Source organism: Myotis daubentonii, chromosome 7 (genome assembly GCF_963259705.1).
Source record: "Myotis daubentonii chromosome 7, mMyoDau2.1, whole genome shotgun sequence".
NCBI classification, from domain to species: Eukaryota; Metazoa; Chordata; class Mammalia; order Chiroptera; family Vespertilionidae; genus Myotis; species Myotis daubentonii.
The window spans coordinates 34,815,920-34,828,580 of NC_081846.1; the positions used below are offsets into that span (position 1 = coordinate 34,815,920).

Below are 12,661 nucleotides of genomic sequence, written 5' to 3' on the forward strand. Positions count from 1 at the left end.
AAAACCAGTTGTGGGAGCACAGTTAATCGCTGTTGACATTTCGCTGCATTTTCTCCATGCTTTCATCCTGCATGCCGTGTGCTTTAGAGCCGCGTTTACAGACAGGGAACGTGCATAGCAATCCTCCGGCGATCAGGCCGAAAGCCAGATTCACCTTTGACCCCTTGCCTGAGCTTCAGGTCACACTGATGCTGCTGGTCTGGTCACCATGACTCGGAGGGCTGAGGGTAGAGCTCAGGCTTGGAGTCCGAGCGGGCTCCTATCATGCACAAGTGCTGGAGAGCGGCTTATTTGACCTCTCTGTGCCTCAGTTTCCTCACCGATAACATGGGGACAGCATCTGCCATGTAGAGATTTCGTAAAGAAGAAATGAGAAAAAGTATGCCAGGGTTCATCTCTTGCCTGGCACCTCGCAAGTGCCCAGGAACTTGTAACTAAATTGAAAACAAGCCAGTGATTTCCAGAACACCGTAGTCTGTGTAAGGCCTGACATGACAGGCTTGCTTTCACTTGACATCATATGGTGAGCATGTTTCCAATATTACAAATTCTCTGAAAACATAATATTCAATAACTGTTTCTTAGTGGCTCCCACTGTGTTGATGAATCATAATTTATTTGAACATTTAAGATGTGAGAATAATTGTTTACTTGTGTATTTCTTGTAATCCAATAAAACTCTGTTAGCAAAGCTGCTATTTGAAGGGTGAGGAGAGTTCTAGATTGAAAAGAAACTGTGCTGTGTTTTCCTCCCCTGGAAACAAGGGTTACAGAACATTCTGTGAGAACAGCCGTAGCAACTTACAGACAAGGATCTTTTAAGTTCCGAGGGTTCCTGGCACCCCAGGGGCTCTTCACAACAATGATAGAAATAGTTATAGGACCAAAAGCCCCCACACTTTATAGATCTAATAACAGAAAGTACAATTAGGGCTTTTCAGACAAAGAGGATATTTCATGACTTTGTTCCTGGTGATGACGAAAATAACTATTGAGAAGAAACCAGTGAACTTGGGAAGAATCTTGACATTTTAAGAAAGAATTTCAAACATGTTAGGACCCTTTTGTACTTGGAGATTTTTCGCCCTCGGTTTCATTGGCAAAGACATTTCGTGGAATTTACGTTAACCCTCGAGAACGATGTTGATTTGGAATCCTCGCTGGCGTTTGATGAGGGTCCCTTCCTACTGGGCTCAGGGAAGCTGCTTTGAACAGGGTGTGCACGGCCAGGCTGCACAGGGAGAGGTGCGTGCAGGTCAGACCTGTGAGTGGCTGCTGTGTGCAGGTCAGACACAGACCTCACCTGCGATGGAATCGCTTTCCTAAGACCAGGGGTGCCTCTGGAGACAGCAGCTTTGCCTGTCGCTGAGGATCAATGTTGTGGCTTTGAACCTTTAATGAGGATTTTGAAATGTCATGTCGGACGGTGTAACTGGAGAGAGGGATGGCTTGTGGCCTTCGTTCATTTTTGTTCAAAAGGTCACGCACAGTTGTGGCTGGGACCCTTGCAAATCTTCCTGCTGAGACCCATGCCTTGCAGATATGAATAAATCATCACAAAAGACCTGTGGGGAGGAGCCACTGTTCCTACCAACATCTGTGATTCTCCCCACAAACCACACCTCAACACTGTAAACACTGTGGTCTGTGTTCACTCTGTGCGTCCCCATCATCTGCCACCCACAGGCCTGATGAGTGACTCACACCTTCCCGCTAAGCCTACCTCTGCCCCACACACCTGCTCTGCCAGGTAACCTCCTCAGCATCGATCAGGGACGGAGCCCAGCCCCAGAGGGACCAGAGAGGGACCCCAAGTCATGCTTGGCTCTGTTGACTCCAGGTTCCCGCAAGGACTGAAGGCATGTTTGACTTCTTCTCTCTGACCTTCCAAAAGAAGCTGTTTTTCAGCCTTTCCACGCCTATAGACCCATTGCATATTCATCCATCTGACACTATTCATTTTTTATCAGTGATCATGTTTATCCTGGGCAGTGTTGCCAGGACAAATATTATTTCATTGATTTTAACATCTGTTCACATGAAATCTGATAGTCAAATTCACCCCGTCTTGTCCTGACAGCTAAAGGGCCCCCGGGACAGTCACACCCATGTCTGTAACCAACACAAGTTATTTCTGCCCTGCGGCTATGAGCATTCCTCTGCTATTTTCTGAAGCAATGCCTGCCTGCTTGCTCCAACGAATAAAAATGGCACCAAAACAGAGAGATAGCTCTCCACCCTTCCTCTCACCAGGGCTTCTACCCACCAGGGCCACCGTCATGCTTTTCTGCATCTGAAGGATGAACAGGCCACACCCAGGGACCTAGACTCAGGACCACTCCTATCTTAATGCTGCAGCATTGGACACCAGGTCCTCCTGCAGGGCAGCCCTGGGGGGGACGCACTTGGAGGCAAGGAGGGCGACTGCATGCCTGAGAGCACCTCCCAACAAAAGGGCCGTCAGAGGTGACAACAGTCATTTCACTTAGTCACCGTGTGTCCTGAGCAGGGAGTGATTTATAGCATCGTGACCCGGCCCTGTGACCTGGATGTGAATGGCCCCTTGTTCCATTTGTTCGTGGGCTGCTGGTCATCTGGCCACCCCAGCCCCAGCTCTGGGAGGAAGGACAGTGCTGTCCCTGTGGCAGGCTGAGACCAGGATGGAACAAGTCCCTGGTAGGAAGGAGCTGGGTCACCTACATACGGGGACGTTTTGCTCCTGCAGCTGCTAGCTGTCCCTCCATCACAGAAGGACCCACTCACACAGCCTGAGGCTGGAAACATGTTTGTTCCAGGGCGTGGTCATCCACTGGACCTGTCGAAGCTCAGTTTATAAAAGGACTGGCTTTATGAGGCTTGGCTCCAGTGCATCTTGAAAAATGATATAAAAATGATGCAGGTGAGACAGGCCACGCCTAGAGGAGCTGTGACCTCTGCTTCCCTGCATGGAAGATGCCGATCTGTGGCCTCTAATGACCTGCCCTTCTAGGAACTGCCCTCGTCCAAATGGGTCCTGCAGCTGCTGCCCCCTAAGACCGTCTTCTCTGTTTCCCCCAAATCCTCTGGGACCGCCTATGAGTGGAATCACGCAGTATTAGTCTTTTTGTGACTGGCTTATTTCACTTAGAATCATGTTCTTGAGGTTCAACGGTATTGAGGTATGCATCTCCTTCCTTTTATTTTACTTATTTATTTTATTTATCTTAGAGAGATAGGAAGCGGGGCGGTGGGGGTGGGGGAGAGAAAGAGAGAAACATCGATCGGTTGCCTCCTGTATGTGTCCCAACCGGGGATCAAACCCACAACCTGGGGATGTGCCCTGATGAGGAATTGATCCTGTTGGTGTACAGGACGACACTCCGACTGAGTCCCACTGGCCAGGGCCCTCCTTCCTTTTAAAGCTGAGTACCATCCCCCTGCATGTATGGACCACATTTTGCTTGTCCGTGCATCTGTCCCAGAACACTGGGGTTGCTCCACAATGACCTCTTAGAGATGCTTTCAATTCTTTGGGGTATACACCCAGATATGAAATTGCTGGATCATATGATAGCTCTAATTTTTGTTTTTTTGAAGAATTTCCTTACTGTTTTCCAGAGCGGCTGCACCATGTTACATCCCACTAGCAGTCTACAAGGGCTCCAATTTCTCCGCACGCTCGTCAATACGTGTTGTTTTCTGGTTCTTGGTAGTAGCATGTCTAATGATTTGTGATGTTGAGCATCTTGTCATGTGCTTATTGGTAACTTACACATCTTCTTTGGGGAAATGTGTATAAGTGCTTTGCCCATTTTTTTATCAAGTTGCTCAGTTTTTTGTTGCTGTTGTTGAGTTGTAAGAGTGCTTTACATATTTTGGATATTAACCCCTATCAGATATATAATTTGTAAGTATTTTTCCCATTTTGTCAGCTGACTTTTCACTTTATTGATTGTGCTGCAAAAAAACCCCAAAACACACAATCAATAAAATAAAAAGGCAAAAAAATGTTAAAAACTACATCAGAAGTTTTTAATTTTGATGTAGTCCAATTTATCTATTTTTTCTTTTGTTGTCTATTCTGCGTTTTTAGAAGTAAAAACTTCTTTGGTCAAAATATATGAGGGCCAGACTGAAAGGAAAAAGCACCTCGTGGTGACAGATTACCTGTGACCTCCAGAGGCTGCCGCGGTAACGGAGAAATCGCTCTGAGGTGCATCGGGGGAACTGTCTGCCTGCCTCTCACAGGGATGAGCGGCCTTCAGCTAACATTCCTGTCACACCGCAAATCCCACAGGGCTCAGCAGTCATAACAGCCTGAGCTCAGCTACGGAGACTTAAAAGAGCAAATGCCCCTTGTTTCAAACCACAGACACCTGGCCCACCAGGGAGCCCGGCTGTGCTTGTTATAGACCACTTCCATCCATCTATGCACACCATACGCACACACACATGCACTTGCAAACACACACGCTAACTCACATATGTGCATGCACACACAAATACACAAACACACATGCACAAACACACATTTGGATGTAACCTGTCCCCTAATCCTTCATTCTTTGAATGTAAAGAGGACCAGATATACCCGTCCTTAACTATCATTGAATTTTTGAAAGTTTTATGTCCTACACGGTATATATCATGTTTCTATCAAAACAGAAATTCCATCTAAGACCGGGGCTCTAATTCCAAGATTCATTATAGCCCCCATTCTGGGACTTGGCTATTTTGCATTCACCATAGAAAAGGGTCCTCACAGAAACAGGGACGATTGTTGGTGTCCTCCCTCAGCCCTCCCACCCCACACTCTTTCTCTCCCTACAGCCTCCACCAGAGTCAGCATTTAAATCCCAGTGGCTTCATAGTCATAGAACCTGGCTAGTCACCAGGCACCTCAACTCAGCACCCTTCCCTCCACCTTCTGTCCCTCCCTCCACGGACTCCTATTTGTGCAGGTGATACCACCTGCCTGGGGGGACTTCACTGGCATTTCTTCTCCAGAGCCTAAAGCTGCCACTTCTGCAAAGTCAATGCCATCTCTAGAAAGTTCTTTGCATCTCTCCCCCTTTCATCACCACTCCCATTGCCTTAATGCAATGTATGGCCTCCTTCCCAATGGTTGGTCTGTTTCCCTGCCTCAGGTTCCTCTGCCTCCCCTGCCTCTCTTACCACGAAGGGCTTGAGATGATCCTGACACCAGCTCTGCGTTTATCACTGAACTGATTACAATGTCAAGGTTTGGGGTTTTAATCACTTCCCAAGAAAGGCCCAAACCACTTCGCCTGGCTGTCAGTGCCATCCTCATGTGAAGGAGACAAACACCTCCTCCCCACACAGAGTTGGGGTGAGAGTGAGCCGAGGTGCCATGAGAATGAACAAAAAGTCCGAGCCAGAGATCTCATACAACTTAACAAAAGGAAGGTAAATGATCCAATCAAAAATGGGCAAAGGACCTAAATGGACACTTTTCAAAAGAGGACATACAGAAGGCCCAGAGACATATGAAAACATACTCAAAGTCACTAATCATCCAAGAGATGCAAATCAAAACAATAATGAGGTACCATCTCACACCTGTCAGAATGGCTATCATCAAAAAATTAACAAAGGACAAATGCTGGAGAGGATGCGGAGAAAAAGGAACCCTCTTGCACTGCTGGTGGGAATGCAGACTGGTGCAGCCACTGTGGAAGACAGTATGGAGTTTCCTCAAAAAGTTAAAAATGGAACTGCCATTTGACACAGTGATCCCACTTCTAGGAATATATCTCAATAAATCAGAAACACCAATCAGAAAGGATATATGCACCCCAATGTTCATAGCAGCACAATTTACAGTAGCTAAGATTTGGAAACAGCCTAAGTGCCCATCAGCAGATGAGTGGATTAAAAAACTTTGGTACATCTACACAATGGAATACTACGCCGCTATAAAAAAGAAGGAACTTTTACCATTTGCAACAGCATGGATGGAACTGGAAAGCATTATGCTAAGCGAAATAAGCCAGTTGGACAAAGATAAATATCACATGATCTCACTCATGTGGGCTATAATGATCAACATAATTTGATGAACAAGAATAGATCCAGAGACAAATGGTAGGGGAGAGGGGGTTAGAGAGCAACCAAAGGACTTGTATGCTTGCATATTAGCATAACCAATGGACACAGACACTGGGGCAGTGGGGGCTTGCCCGGGGTGGGAATGGCTGGGAGGGGACGTCAACTGGGGAAAAAGGAGACATATGTAAAACTTTAGACAATATTAAAAAAAAAAGTCCAAGTCAAAATGAGGAGGTCCACTGAAATCCAGGGCAGGTGCCCCGCCACACCATGGGGAGATTTCCTCAACTTGCTTTCCTTTGTCAAATACAAAAATGCTTTTCAGCTCAAGCAAAGGAGAACACAAGAACGCCCAGGTTGTGGGTAAGCAGGTGGATGACCACGGCCAGGTCTCAGTAAACTCATGGCCGGGGAGGATGTGGCAGGTGCTTGGGAGATGAAGACCAGGGTTCTTATGTTAACCAGCAAATTCAATTTAGGCCAAACCACATTGGTCAGCAACCTGGTGACAGTTTTGCTCTACCTTCTTGCTTTGAAATAGCTTATTATACTAAGTCCGTGGTCAGCATACTGAGGCTCTTGAGCCACATGCGGCTCTTTGGCCCCTTGAGTGTGGCTCTTCCTAAGCCTTAGAAGTACCCTAATTAAGTTAATAACAATGTACCTACCTATATAGTTTAAGTTTAAAAAATTTGGCTCTCAAAAGAAATTTCAATCGTTGTACTATTGATATTTGGCTCTGTTAACTAATGAGTTTGCCGACCACTGTACTAAGTGAAACAAGCCAGTCAGAGAAGACAAATACCCTATGATCTCACTTATATGTGGAATCTAAGGAACAAAACAAACTGACGAACAAAATAGAAACAGGCATGGATACATAGAACAAATTGACAGCTGTCAGAGGGGAGGGGGTTGGGACCCTGATGAAAGAAGGTGAACAGATGAGCCAAAAAACATGTATACATGACATATAGACACAGACCACAGTGTGGTGATAGCCGGGGGGAAGGGGGTGGGCAAGGGGGGCTGGGAAAGAGACTTTGCTTGGGGTGGTGGGCACCCGATGCAGTGGGCAGATGATGTTTTACTAAGTGGTACACTTGAAACCGGTATGGTTTTGTAAACCAATGCCACCCCAATAAATTCAATTTAAAAATAAAAGAACCAACCCGCCGAGGAGTTATTCCCCGTGGGGCAGAAGTACGGATTTTGTCTATTTAGCAAAACAGGAGGCTAATTGCGTGCTGCTGGGCTAATGGCTCTGCAAGGGAGAAATGAGGCAACGGCTTAATAGATTAACCAGATTTCCGACTCTGCTCGTTCTATTTGATCCGTTTGCACGCACACTTCAGAACACGGAGCTGCAAGAAAGCTGAGCTGCCGCCGTGTTCACCGAGGAATGCAGCCTTTATGGTTCTCGTGTTAAAGCAAACACGGAGTGAGCGGCTGCTGCAGAAACCCCAAGCAGAAGGAACTGTTTACGGGGCAATAACATTTCTCTCATTTCCCACATCTCTTACATTATGTATTTCATCGTTTTCGAGGAGCTCCAAAGCCATTGTTTCCTGGAATCCACGCTGCTTTTGGGTTCTGGGTACAAGTATGCCTTATTTAATCAGGAATGAATTCGTGTAGCCCTTTGAGGCCCCAGTCAGGAGTTGAAATCATTGCCAGGAAGGGCAACTCCCCCAAGAAGCAGACATGCTATGCGCGTGCCCTTTGCAACTGATGTCATTGATTTGCAAAGTGATGTAATTCAAAGAAATATTGGGAACTTTTGCAGTGACCCACGCCTCCCACCACATAGCTGACCTCCACAATACTTGGCCTCGGGAGCTGTTGACAGACAGTTTGAGCCGGTCATTCTGAGCCCCTGCTCTCAGAGCCCCAGTTTCCATTGAGAGGCTGGCCAGTGGGACCTGGCTTTTCTAGATAATGTCTACCTCATCCGCCCATCCACACGCTCACTCAGCACACACATCCTAAGCTCTATGACTGTGGACAGAGCACCAACAAATGGTGATTTTCTGAAAGAAACCTGTGGTAATGAAGTCCAGTGTCAAAACAAATGCAATTGCTTCGGCAAAGTCATTGGCATGCCTTGCTCGGCAAAAATTGACCACCTGCACGGGATGACAGTGGCCCGGCAGAGCGCCCTGCGCGCCCTGCTGAGTCTGGGGACTCGCTCTCCTGTGGGCGGGACAGTCCCGAGCTCAGCCTGGGGACTTAGAATTCGGTTCTTTATGAGATGGGATGGATTGTGTGAAGGGGCCTCTGAGTCAGCAGCTCTTTTTGGTCCACTGCAGTGAGGAAGGGAAATGAAAAAGGGACCCCGTGGTGACATGTTAATTTAACACTGCTTGCTTGTTGAGTTTGATCAACTAGGGTCATAATTCCTGGGTGAATGTAAAGGAAGAGGGAGCCAGGATCCCTCCCCTGACGGCCCAAGGGGACAAACACAAATGCTGGGGGACACCCCTCCTCTAGGGCTCAATGAGCAATTTGGAAACCAGCTTAAGCAAGACGCCGTCAATGTCCCTCCTGCCTTCGCTGTGACCTCTTCCCCTGGTGCTGCCTGGACCGTCTTTCCTGAGCCTTGTGGATAATGAGTTTTCGAGGGTCAGTGTGTCAGGCTGTGCCTGTGCCTTCACTCTCTGCTAAAGGCATGCGCAGCAGACTCCTGACATCCGGGAGTCGTCTGGATAAAATCCATCAATCACCCGAAGAACTCTCACACCTGGCAGGCTGTAGGGCCCATCAAGTCCCATTGGCCCAAGTCACACAGCTATTAGGGGACATCAGTCCTTGAACCCAGAGTTCCCTTACTCTGCACACAGCAGCCGGGATGGGGAGCACAGACAAATATCCTAGTAATCCAGGATGATCTCTCCATCTCAAGGTCCCTGACCTCATGACACCCACGAAGTCCCTTTTGCTGTGTAGGGTCAATGTCCTTAGGTTTCAGGAATTAAGAGGTGCACATCTCCGGAGTCCATTATTCTGTCTACCACACAAAAGAACAAAATGCACGAGTGTGGTGGTTTTAAAATTTGTCCACAAACTGATACTCCTCCCTTCAAGAGATGGAGCTTAATTCCTTTCCCTTCGCTTGTAGGTCAGACTTAGCAACTCTCTTCTAACAGATAGAAGGTGGAAGCAATGGTTTGTAACTTCTTAGAGACTAGGTCAACACTTTGAGTTTAAGGCATTGTGATGTTTTCTTTGCTTTCTCTCTCTTAGGTCACTGGCTCTGGGAGAAGCCAGCTGCCATGTTGTAAGGATGCTCAAGCAGCCCTGTGGAGAGGCCCACATGGTGAGGAACTGAGGCCTCCTGCCAACAGCCACATGAATGCGCCATCTTAAAATTGCTCCTCAGCCCCATCAAGCCCTCCAAAGACTGTAGTCCCAGATGACACCTGGATTGTAACCTCACAAGAGACCCTAAGCCAGAAGCACCCAGCTGATCCACTTCCAAACTCCTGACCCACAGAGAAGTCTAACATAATAAATACATTTATGGTTTTAAGCCACACAGTTTGAGGGTAATAATCTGTGTAGCAATAAATAATTAAGACAATAAGCTATTTTAGAATCCTGTAAACAAAAGAAAAACACTTTATTTTGTGCTTTGATAGTCTTTGAAACTCTCTTATCCAATCAGGATCCCACACTACCCCGAGGGACAAGATGAGGAGAGTCTGATCCCAGTAACCCCACCCTTGGGATTATGTTCTCTTTAGGACCTTCTCCAGTTACCATGGAGCCCAGCACAACATATATAAATCGGTGATCTGAGAATCTGACTCACAGAACAATCCAGAAAGTACAGTTTCAAGTGTAATTTCATTAGTGAATTCATTTCTATCTTTTGGGTGTGCCACTTTTACATTTTCTTGCACATTCCATTTCTCTTATCTCCTTTGGCTGCTATTATAAGTGTTATCCAAGTTTCCTAGCTACCAATGGATCTAAGTCTTTTATCTTATTATTTCCTTTACTTCTTTAACAACATTCATAAGCCTTGGTCTAATGGTACTCTGGATTCTGCAAGTCTTCGAGATCTTCCTGCACATTTCTCCCCCCACATGGAGGACCTAGATGACACGGCTGGCTCACCATCTGAAGAAGGTCACCTTGCCTGCCTGAGTGCTTACTGCTGTTCCCATGGGCTAGATGTTTGTCAGTCAGGATCAGATAAACTATGCTTCAATAACAAACAAGCCAAAATATCAGTAGATTTAAAATCTTTATGTCTGTTTATTTCTTTCCCCCCACTCAAGCCACATGTCCATCACTACTTGCCTGGGGCCATGGGCTCTTCTCTATCTCATGGAACCAGGCTGAGGGAGTCTCCAGCTCTATGTTTCCATGATTGGCAAACAGAGGAAAGGGAATGTGTTGAAATAACACATTGGCTCTTAAAGCTTCTCCCTGGAAGTTAGATGTGCCTCTCCGATCACATTTCATTTGCCAAAGCAAGCCATATGGCCTCAGCTAACTTCAAAGGGGATGGAGAAATGCAATCCTAATATGGGCCTGGAAAATCGGGAACTGGAGACATTTGATGAATATCAGCGATGTCTGCCACCTTTGGTTCTTGGCCCGCCTGACCCCTTCCTAAGCTCTCCAAATTCTGCAGACAATCAGATAGGAGTCTTTTAGTTGCAACTGACAGAAATATAATTAAAGTTGGTTTTAAGAAAAGATAAACCCATTGGCTTATATGACTGAAAGTTCCAGTGGGAGCAAAACCTCGCTTTAGGGGAAACTACTTCCAGATATTCCAGCAACGTTTTAGGAAGCTGGTCTCCAGTGTGGGGTTCTGCTTTCATCTGTGCTGTTTTCATTCTCAGATGGAGTCTCCCGAAGATGGGAGCTCCAGGCTGCAGGCAGAGAGGCTCCTTCCCAGGAATAGCAAAGTCTCAGGGCTGGTTCTTGGTTTGGCTCCTGGGCTGCATACACCAAATCCACCACTCTGGCTGAGCAGTTGTGACACCTAACTGGCCAGGCCTATGTCATAGCCTTTGCCTAAGAGGCAATCAGCCTCACATGAACTACCTGGCTTGAGAGTGAAGGAGGGGTGGTCCTAGGAAAGAAGTCAGTGACCTGCAATCTAAAGAGGGTGGGCAGCCGAAACCGGTTTGGCTCAGTGGATGGGGCGTCGGCCTGTCCCGGGTTCAATTCTGATCAAAGGCATGTACCTTGGTTGCGGGCACATCCCCAGTGGGGAGTGTGCAGGAGGCAGCTGATCGATGTTTCTCTCTCATCGATGTTTCTAACTCTCTATCCCTCTCCCTTCCTCTCTGTGGAAAATCAATAAAATATATTTAAAAATAAATAAATAAATAAATAAATAAATAAATAAATAAATAAATAAATAAATAAAGAGGGTGGGCAGATGGACATGGACATGTCAGATACTCTCTGCAGGTATTTTTCATGTGCTTATTCTATTCCCACAAATAACTCACATGGCCCACACCTCTCCCTCTATTCCTATAGCTGTGCCCCGGCCACCAGAACCCAGGTCTGATTTGCTCTGTGTTGCCCTTGGTGGCAGTCAGAGAAGCAAAGTGACCCCAACTCATCATGTCAGCAGGGACAGCAGGGACGAAGCCAGGGACTTGAGGGTTGTTTTTCTTACCTAGATGCAGGTATCATACCTTCTCAGGGCATAAGGAGCAACTGGATTAAAAAATGAGCCACAAGACTTTAGAAAGCCAAATCTAAGAAGATTTTTAGCAAATGGCCATTATGAAAAACTCATGCACTTCCCTCCTCCCCAGCCCCTGCCCATCTAACATTGTAGATGGAGACAGAATTCTATTGTGAGCAACTAGAAAATTACCCAGATAATTAGGATGGAGAGGAGTGCTGGCCCAAGGTTAGTCAATGACACCTACGTGGCCGTAGTTTCCAAAAAGCTATGGCCCATGTGAAAAGTGGGACATATCACTTCCTATGAAAAGGGGAAGATGAAGCGTCTCCTTCAACCACAGCCCCGGAGCTGGATCCAGGGCAAGCATTTAGAAATGACTTTCCAGTAGATGGTTTATAAGCCTCCTGGGAGGAAGGTGATCATTTGAAGCCAGCGGGAGTTCCTCGAGGGCCAATCACAGGAGATTAGTCCCATTTCCTTGTTTTGACAGGGAAACTGGACTTACAGAGCGGAGCCGTCTGCAGACATCATATATCTGGATCGGAACAGCATTTTGGAAAAGTTTCTCATGCAATCCTTTGGAAGGATAAGCTGAGGGATCACGCTGGATTGGCCCGGGATTAATGGCTGCATGGAAATGGGGCTGATGGCTCTCAAATTAGTGGGCCGCCCGGCTTCCTGCTGAGCTTCCATTAATCCTGCACGTGAACTATTCCTGCCCGTAACTTAGATGACACTGATGGCACACGGGGTAGTATAATTACAAATATGAATGCCAACAGTGACAACAGCAGCCACAGCTGCAGTAACACATATAGTGTGTTCACTGTTCTGGGCATTGTGCCCAGGGCTTTCCATGGAGTATATTATCAAAGCCCCAGAATCCAGTGGGGCGGGCAGTCCTATTTCCCCATTTTACTGGGGAAACAAGGGCTGGCACTGGGAGGGAAG

General features: G+C 46.8%; 1 long non-coding RNA gene across 1 annotated transcript in view; it reads left to right on the plus strand.

Moving 5' to 3' along the window:
* Positions 1-9,625, plus strand: part of LOC132237948 (uncharacterized) — a 77,233-nt gene extending 67,608 nt beyond the window's left edge. The window contains exon 3 of the long non-coding RNA XR_009453698.1: positions 9,292-9,625. This is a non-coding gene — a long non-coding RNA (uncharacterized LOC132237948). The remainder of the gene's footprint in view (positions 1-9,291) is intronic.
* The last annotated feature ends 3,036 nt before the right edge of the window (positions 9,626-12,661 follow it).